Source organism: Nicotiana tabacum, chromosome 17 (assembly GCF_000715075.1).
Source record: "Nicotiana tabacum cultivar K326 chromosome 17, ASM71507v2, whole genome shotgun sequence".
Taxonomy (NCBI): Eukaryota; Viridiplantae; Streptophyta; class Magnoliopsida; order Solanales; family Solanaceae; genus Nicotiana; species Nicotiana tabacum.
Genome location: NC_134096.1, coordinates 101822868 through 101832045, shown reverse-complemented (window position 1 = coordinate 101832045; position 9178 = coordinate 101822868).

Sequence of the window (9178 nt, the reverse complement as noted above, 5' to 3'; positions counted from 1 at the left end):
AATAAAGTACTAAGTATGTAAGGCAGGAAAGCATAAGTAAGAACAGTAATGTAAACAGGGATAGAGAATATACAACCTGTGACATCTGGGTACCTCTGAGGGCTACTGACATGAAATACATGATACATACATATATATACATAAACTTTTAAAACATACGCCTTTGTGGGCATCACCATCATCATATCGTACCATGATCTGTACTACCAGTCCTTGGGAAATGTATAAGATTTAGATAATTTTCTTTTGTCTAATTGTCTTATTAGTATTATTGAAATTTGATAGTTATTAGTTGGCTTACCTAGCGGTTATGTGGAGCTCGGTAAATCCCAACCGATCAGTGGTTGCACAATTGGTGCCATACCCGGCCGATATAGCGCGGCTCGGTAGAGTAAAATAGATACATATATATGATGCGTGCTGGACTCATTGGAATCACATTTTGAACCTTTCAGAGTGACGTAAGGTCGGTATCCTCCGTACACGTTATTAGGATTTACTCTTCATCAAGAATCTTATAAGAATCAGGAAGTACCAACAACATTGATGACATAAGAATAAGAGAAGTAACATCAACATCAATCGTTCCATAAGAAGGGAAACAATGTATGTACTGCTAGCTTCTAAGAGTGGAGTATCTTTGAAAGCTCGTTCATTACATTATGTACAATTGGAGTCGTGCAAACGAAGGATAGGGATAGCCTCACATACCTTGTATATACTGCCCAACCTCAAGCTATGCAAATGTCACGACTATTTAGTCTATAAAAAGAGAAATGGCACTATCGTTATCGTTTAAGCGTCGTAACTATTATGTATCAACCGCAACCTATTTTACGATAAAACAGACAACACCTCCCCTATTTATATGACTTAACACAAGTTAAAACAATCACCAAACAGCCCAACCAACATCAATAATAATCATATTGAGCCTCCCAAAATAGTCCACAAACCAACAACATTACTAACAAGCCTTTCGATATATATCCCACAAGTTCTAGCTTCAACGACTTAGCCGTAACTTGGATAATCTTAAATACATGTAGGTTAAGAGGTTCCTTACCTTTAAACAGAAATAACAACTCCAATTTGACCTTAATTGACCACGAAGTATCCCTCCAATGCTGTCATAAGAACAAGGAAGCAAAATTAGCAATCCATTAGGGTTTTTCGGCACTAGAATTACTTTAGAAGACTTGAAATCACCTAGGGTTGATATTAAAAACTTGAGGGAGCATTTTACAGAACATAAACCACTTAAAACAACCTCCCACACGAGCTGGAACAACACAAAAATTAGCAACAATAAGAAGAACAAGAAACTTACTAGCGCCACGGGATTTCCGACACTTGATTTATGTTGTTTGCACTTTGTTTTGGTCTTGGATCATGAGAGAACCTTGAGAGAGTGTTTTTAGGGTTCTAATTTCTGAATATACTGAAAACGAATCACTTAAAACGGGGTTTAGGCGTGTTATATATATCCATATGTCTCAACCGCCTATGTGGGCCCCATAGAGAGCTGCTTGTCGCAGTCTCGCAAAAACGCGAATATCTCTCTACTCTGAGATTGTATCGACGCATGGTTTAATGCATTGAAAACTAGACTCATAGATCTTCAATTTGGTGGTAGATCACCCCGTAATTCCAAGTAAATTGGGATAAAAACTAGACTCATATATCTTCAATTTTCTCGACTTTTATTTCATAACTCGTTTAACTTCAAGACTTATGATACAGATATTATATGATTCAAATACCTTAAAACATGACCTCTTGGGAATATTAAGCACCTCTAGATTTACCCGAAAAAACGGGTTACAACATCCTTGATTCGTTTAACTTCTAATACTTGTTAACCACTCTTATACACCCTTGTATCGTTTAAGACCAGATACACCCTTGTATCGTTTATGACCAATATGTTAACTTCTTATCATCTCAAAGATAATTTCTTCTCGAATTTACGTCGATTAACTTACGGCGTGATCTAATGTACGCGAATATGGGTTGTAACACCCTCCCCCTTAGGAACATTCGTCCTCGAATGTAAGGGTTTATGGGGAGTCTAACTCATCGTGGATTCCGACGGAAATTTCCGACTGAGTTTCCCCTATAAAATGGACTCTAGCCAAACTTGCAAGTAGTTAAACCCAACTTATGGCCTTACCAGGCTATATAAAGCATTATGGATATGTACATTATCTGCATATCACCATTTTGTATTAAGAAAGAGTATTCTCAAGCTATTGCTTACCTCATAGAGCCGTTTCACCTTCTAATGCGTCCAGCGTTCCCCCGACATCCTCGTTATCTTCAATCTGGAATAGGTAAGGGTATTTAGACTTCATCTCCTCTTCTGCTTCCCATGTCATTTCTTCCGTATTCTTGTTCCTCCACAATACTTTAACGGAAGCTACATCCTTTGTTCTCAGCTTGCAGACTTGTCAATCTAATATAGCCACTGGCACTTCTTCATATGATAGATCCTCTGTAACTTGTACATCTTTGATAGGGATGACCTGAGAAGGGTCTCCAATACATTTCCTCAACATAGATACATGGAATACCGGGTGGACAAATTCCAATTCGGATGGCAATTCTAACTCATAATCAACCTGTCCAATTCGTCGAAGAATTTTGTACGGCTCGATATACCGTGGACTCAGCTTACCCTTGTTCCCAAAATGCATACCACCCTTCATCGATGAGATCCTCAGGAAAACCCAATCACCAACCTCAAATTTCATATCACGACGTCGGACATTGGAGTAAGACTTTTGCCTGCTTTGTGCCGTCCTCAGTCGGTCTTGTATCACTTTCACCTTCTCAATGGCTTGGTGAATCAAATCTAGCACATATAATTCTGTCTCATTGACTTCGAACCATCCAACTAGTGATATACATTTCCTCCCATACAGTGCCTCGTATGGGGCCATTTTAATTCTGGAATGGTAGCTATTATTGTAGGGAAATTCTATGAGTGCCAGATGGTCATCCCAATTCCCCTTGAAATCTAGAACACATGATTATAGCATATCTTCAAGTGTCTGAATGGTACGTTCAGCCTGTCCGTCAGTTTGCGGATGGAATGCAATGCTGAGATTCACTTGTGTGCCTAAACCCTTCTGAAAAGACCTCCAAAATTTAGCCATAAATTGAGCTCCTCGGTCTGATATAATAGATACTGGCATACTATGAAGCCTAACAATATCTTTGATATACAACTTCGCATAATCTTTAGCCGTGTAAGTTGTCTTAACTGGAAGAAAATAGGCACATTTTATAAGTCGATCAACTATCAACCAGATGGAGTCAAACTTATATAAGAGCGAGGTAATCCAATAATGAAGTCCTTATTAATAACCTCCCATTTCCAGGTCGGAATCTCTATATTCTGAATCAATCCACCGGGTTTCTGATGCTCGATCTTTACTTGTTGACAATTAGGACACTGGGCTACAAATTCTACAATAGACTTCTTCATGTTATCCCACCAATACTGCTCCTTAACATCATGATACATCTTTTCGAGCCGGGATGGATGGAATATTGGGACTGATGAATCTCAATCATAATCTTCTCTCGCAACCCTACCACATTAGGCACATATAATCGACCCTGGTATCTCAGTGCCCTATCTCCTCCGATCTTGAAAGCTGTAATCTTACACTACTGAATTCCCTCTCTCAATCTTACTAAGGTAGGATCTTCATATTGCCGTGCTTTTACCTCGGCTACCAAAGATGATTCTGCTGTATTCTGTACAGTAACACCTCCGTCATCAGAGTCCAACAATCTGATTCTCATATTGGCCAGCTGGTGAAGCTCTTTGGTCAACCCTTGTCTACCTGCCTCAATATGTATTAAGCTTCCCATTGACTTACGGCTGAGAGCGTCTGCCACAATATTGGCTTTACCGGGATGGTACAATATCTCGACGTCATAGTCTTTCAGTAATTCAAGCCACCTACGCTGCCTCAAATTCAACTCCTTCTGCTTGAAGATGTATTGTAAACTCTTGTGATCTGTGTAGATGTCAACATGGACGCCGTATAAGTAGTGCCGCCATATCTTCAAAGCATATATTACTACAGCCAATTCCAAATCATGAGTCGGGTAATTCTTTTCATGCTTCTTCAATTGTCTTGATGCATAAGCAATCACCTTCCCACGTTGCATCAATACGCACCCCAAACCTATACCTGAGGCATCACAATATACCACATAACCTTCTGTTCCTTCTGGGAGAGTGAGCACTGGCGCGGATGTCAATCAATTCTTTAGCTCCTGAAAACTATGTTCACAAGCATCAGACCACTGGAACTTGGTAGCTTTCTGTGTTAACTTAGTCAATGGTGCTGATATAGAGGAAAACCCTTCTACAAACCGCCTATAATATCCTGCTAGCCCCAAGAAGCTGCGGACTTCTGACGGTGTTGTAGGTCTCGGCCAATTCTTCACTGCATCGATCTTCTGAGTGTCGACACTAATACCCTCATCAGATATCACATGGCCAAGGAATGCTACTGAGTTCAGCCAGAATTCATATTTAGAGAGCTTAGCATATAACTTATGATCCTGAAGGGTCTGTAATACTATCCGCAAGTGGCCCGCATGTTCCGCCTCCGAACGAGAATACACCAGAATGTCATCAATGAATATGATCATGAACACATCAAGATAGGGCTTAAATACACTATTCATGAGATCCATAAAAACTGGTTGGGCATTTGTTAGACCGAATGACATCAATAAGAACTCAAAGTGCCCATATCTTGTCCGGAAGGCCGTCTTTGGAATATCCTTCTCCTTAACCCTCACCTGATGATACCCTGAACGTAAGTCAATCTTGGAGAAATACTTGTCACCCTGGAGTTGGTCAAACGGGTTGTCAATCCTTGGAAGTGGATATTTGTTCTTTATAGTAAACTTATTCAACTGTCGATAATCGATACACATCCTTAACGACCCGTATTTCTTCTGCACGAACAAGACTGGCGCATCCAATGTGAAGTTCTAGGCCTAATGAAGCCATTATCCAACAAGTCCTTCAACTGCGCTTTCAACTCTCACAACTCTGTCGGGGCCATCATGTATGGAGGGATAAAGATCGGTTGAGTGTTAGGCAACACATCAATGCTAAACTCAATCTCCCTTTCAGGAGGAAGGCCTGGGAGTTCATCTGGGAAAACATCTAGAAATTCATTGACTACGGGGATTTATTGTAGAGTAGGCGGCTTCGCCTCCGCATCCCAAACACGAACGAGATGATAAATGTAACCTTTTTAGATCATCTTCCTTGCCTTAAGATAGGAAATAAACCTACCTTTCGGCTTAGCAATGTTCCCCTTCCATTCGATGACGGGTTCACCAGGAAACTAAAACCTAACCATCTTCGTACGACAATCAACATTTGCATAGAATGAGGCCAACCAGTCTATTCTTATTATCACATCTAAATCAACCATTTCTAACTCAAATAAATTTTCCTAGGTTTGATGACTACAAATCATCATTGTGCAACCTCTATATACCCTTATAGCAATCACAGAATCTCTTATCGGAGTAGATACTGCAAGTGGTTTACTTGTCAATTCAGGTTCAACGCCAAACTTATTAGCCACAAAGGGTGTAACATATGATAATGTAGATCCCGGATCAATTAACACATATACATCATAAGAAAATGCAGACAATATACCTGTAACAACATCCAGAGATGACTCGAGATCTTGTCGACCAACTAGAGCATAGGTTAGATTTTGAGTACCACTCGAACTCAGCACTGCACCTCTACCTCTACCACGACCTGTCGACTGCTGAAAACCTCGTGTTGGAGGTCGAACTGATGAGGAAGAACCAGACACAGATCCAGTCGGCTGAGCCATTCCACCACCTCCTCTTTTAGGACAATCCTGCATCATATGGCCAGGCTGTCCGCAAGAATAGCATGCATCGGAACCTCGACGACACAGTTTAAAGTGGGCCTTGCCGCACTAATCACAACGAGGAGTTGGGGATCTCGTTTGACTAGTATCCCTATGATATTGTGAGCCTGATGCCCGCGAACTCTGACCTGAACCAAAATAGGTAAATCGATCATACCGAGGCCTCTAAAACTATGGAAGAGCACTAGCTACAGGTGGCGCCGAACTCCTCGAAGACTGGGGCCTGATACTACCTCTGAAGTCATCAGGATACCCTTCAAACCTCGCCCTCTTATGCTGGCCCCTATCCTGCTCCCTATCTTCCCTTTGCTGGCGCTTATGATCCTCTAGTGTCTGGGCATAAGCCTGAATAAGGGAAATATCCATGCCCTCTACCAAGGAGGTTGTCGTGCACTCATTTATCAAATATGGTACCAACCCGTTCACGAACAGGTGTACCCTATCGCTCATCTCGGCCACCATATGGGGAGCATACCTTGCTGAAGAATCAAACTGCATACTATACTCTTGCACACTCATATTACCTTGTTGAAGGTTCAAGAACTTATCAGCTCTAGCTTGTCGTATCTCAGCTGGCAAGTAGTGACGAAGAAAAGCCTTAGAAAATTCCTTCCACACAGTTGGAGTAGTGCTCGGATCCCTGGATCTCTCCTAACTATCATACCAGAAAATCATTAAATCACGTAACCGATAAGAAGCCAATTCTACTGCCTCCGTATCACTAGCATGCATAACCCGCAGTGTACGATGAACCTAATCAATAAAAGTCTGTGGGTCCTCCTTGGGGTCTGATCCAGTAAACACTGGGGGGTCTAGATTAATAAAATCATGAACTCTCGCACTAACCGGTTTATCAGAAGAATCGGTATTCTGCCTCTGAGCCTAAGCAACTACCAAGCTAGTCAACAACTGCACCGCACTCCGCATATCCTGGTCTGTATTGCCATACGGAGGAACTGGAGGTGCTGGGTAGATGAGGAGATGGAGTAGATGAGGTATGAGACGACATCTCACTCTGAGCCTCACTTTGGCCTGCTCTGGCTGGAGGCACCTGACTGGTACCCTCTCCCACAGCTATATCAAGCCGTCTACTAATCGCTTGATTCCTAGTCAAAGGCATCGCTGAAAGAAAACAAGGTGAATATTAGAGACGAACACTTATGACTCAACTGTACGCACGATCTAGATTCAGAAAGAAGGTAACAACCATAAATGTCATGTAGCCTCCTGATTATAAATGTGGCGCGCTACACATCCATAATCAAGACTCTACTAGACACGGCGCATAGACAACCCCTAGGAAAGACTTGCTCTGATACCAAATTTGTCACGACCCAAACTGAAGGGCCATGACTGGCATCCGGGCCATACCTACCGAGCACCAACGCACATTTTATCTAACTTTTCTTATTATCTATAAGGGCCGATGAGATCAATATAAATGGTAGACATGAATCCTAAACAACCAACAATGACATATAATGGCATGAACATATATAACATAGGTCGACAAGATTGTCATGAAGCTATGTATATGGTACGAGCTGACAAGCTGCCATGAGAAACTATACAACAAATCAGTCAACAAGGCAATCCAAACTATACATGAGTCGACACCTGTCTATGAGCCTCTAAAGGAACATAAATGCTGCAACATTGCCGGAACAGGGCCCTGACATACCCATAATGTCTATAACAAAAATGCATACCAAGACCACGGCAAGTCCGGAGAAGGGATCTCGCCAATAACCGCTGAACTGGGCAGCCTACTATGGTGGGAGAGCTTCACCTACCTGTCTATTAGGACCTGCAGAACGACATGTAGCGTCCACAAATAAAAAGAACGTCAGTACGAATAAAGTACTGAGTATGTATGGCAGAAAGCATAACAAACAAAAGGACGTCAGTATGAATAAAGTACTGAGTATGTAAGGCAGGGAACCATAAATATGAACAGTAATATAAGTAGGGATAGAGAATATACAACCTGGAACATCTGAGGGCTACTGACATGAAATGCATGATACATATGTATGTATACATAAACTTTTAAAACATACGCCTCTGTGGGCATCATCATCATCATATCGTACCCAGCCATAATAGGCTCGGTAAAAACGTACCCGGCCATCATAAGGCTCGGTAGAATCGTACCCAGCCACGTGGAGCTCGGTAAAACCCAACTAATCAATGGTTGCATAATAGGTGTTGTACCCGGCCAACTATAGCGCGGCTCGGTAAAGTAAAATAGATACATATATATGATGCGTGCTGGACTCATTGGAATCACATTTTGAACCTTTCAGAGTGACGTAAGGTCGGTATCCTCCACAAACATTATTAGGATTAACTCTTCATCAAGAATCTTATAAGAATCAGGAAGTACCAAAAACATTGATAACATAAGAATAAGAGAAGTAACATCAACATCAATCATTTCATAAGAAGGGAAACAATGTAAGTACTGCTAGCTTCTAAGAGTGGAGTATCTTTGGAAGATCGTTCATTACATTATGTACAATCGGAGTCGTGCAAAAGAAGGAAAGGGATAGCCTCACATACCTTGTATATACTGCCCAACCTCAAGCTATGCAAATGTCACGACTCCTTAGTCTACAATAAGAGAAATGACACTATCGTTATCGTTTAAGCGTCGTAACTATTATGTATCGACCGCAACCTATTTTACGATGAAACGGACAGCACCTCCCCTATTTATATGACTTCCCACAAGTTAAAACAATCACCAAACAGCCCAAACAACATCAATAATAATCATATTGAGCCTCCCAAAATAGTCCACCAACCAACAACATTACTAACAAGCCTTTCGATATATATATCTCACAAGTTCTAGCTTCAACGACTTAGCCGTAACTTGGATAATATTAAATACATGTAGGGTAAAGGTTACTTACATTTAAACAGAAAGAACAACTCCAATTTGACCTTAATTGGCCACGAAATATCCCTCCAATGCTACCACAAGTACAAGGAAGCGAAACTAGCAATCAATTAGGGTTTTTCGGCACTAGAATTACTTTAGAAGACTTGAAATCACCTAGGGTTGATATTAAAAACTTGAGGGAGTATTTTACAGAACATAAACCACTTAAAACAAACTCCCACACGAGCTAGAACAACACAAAAATCAGCAACAATAAGAAAAATAAGAAACTTACTAGCGCCACGGGATTCCCGACACTTGATTTGTGTTGTTTGCC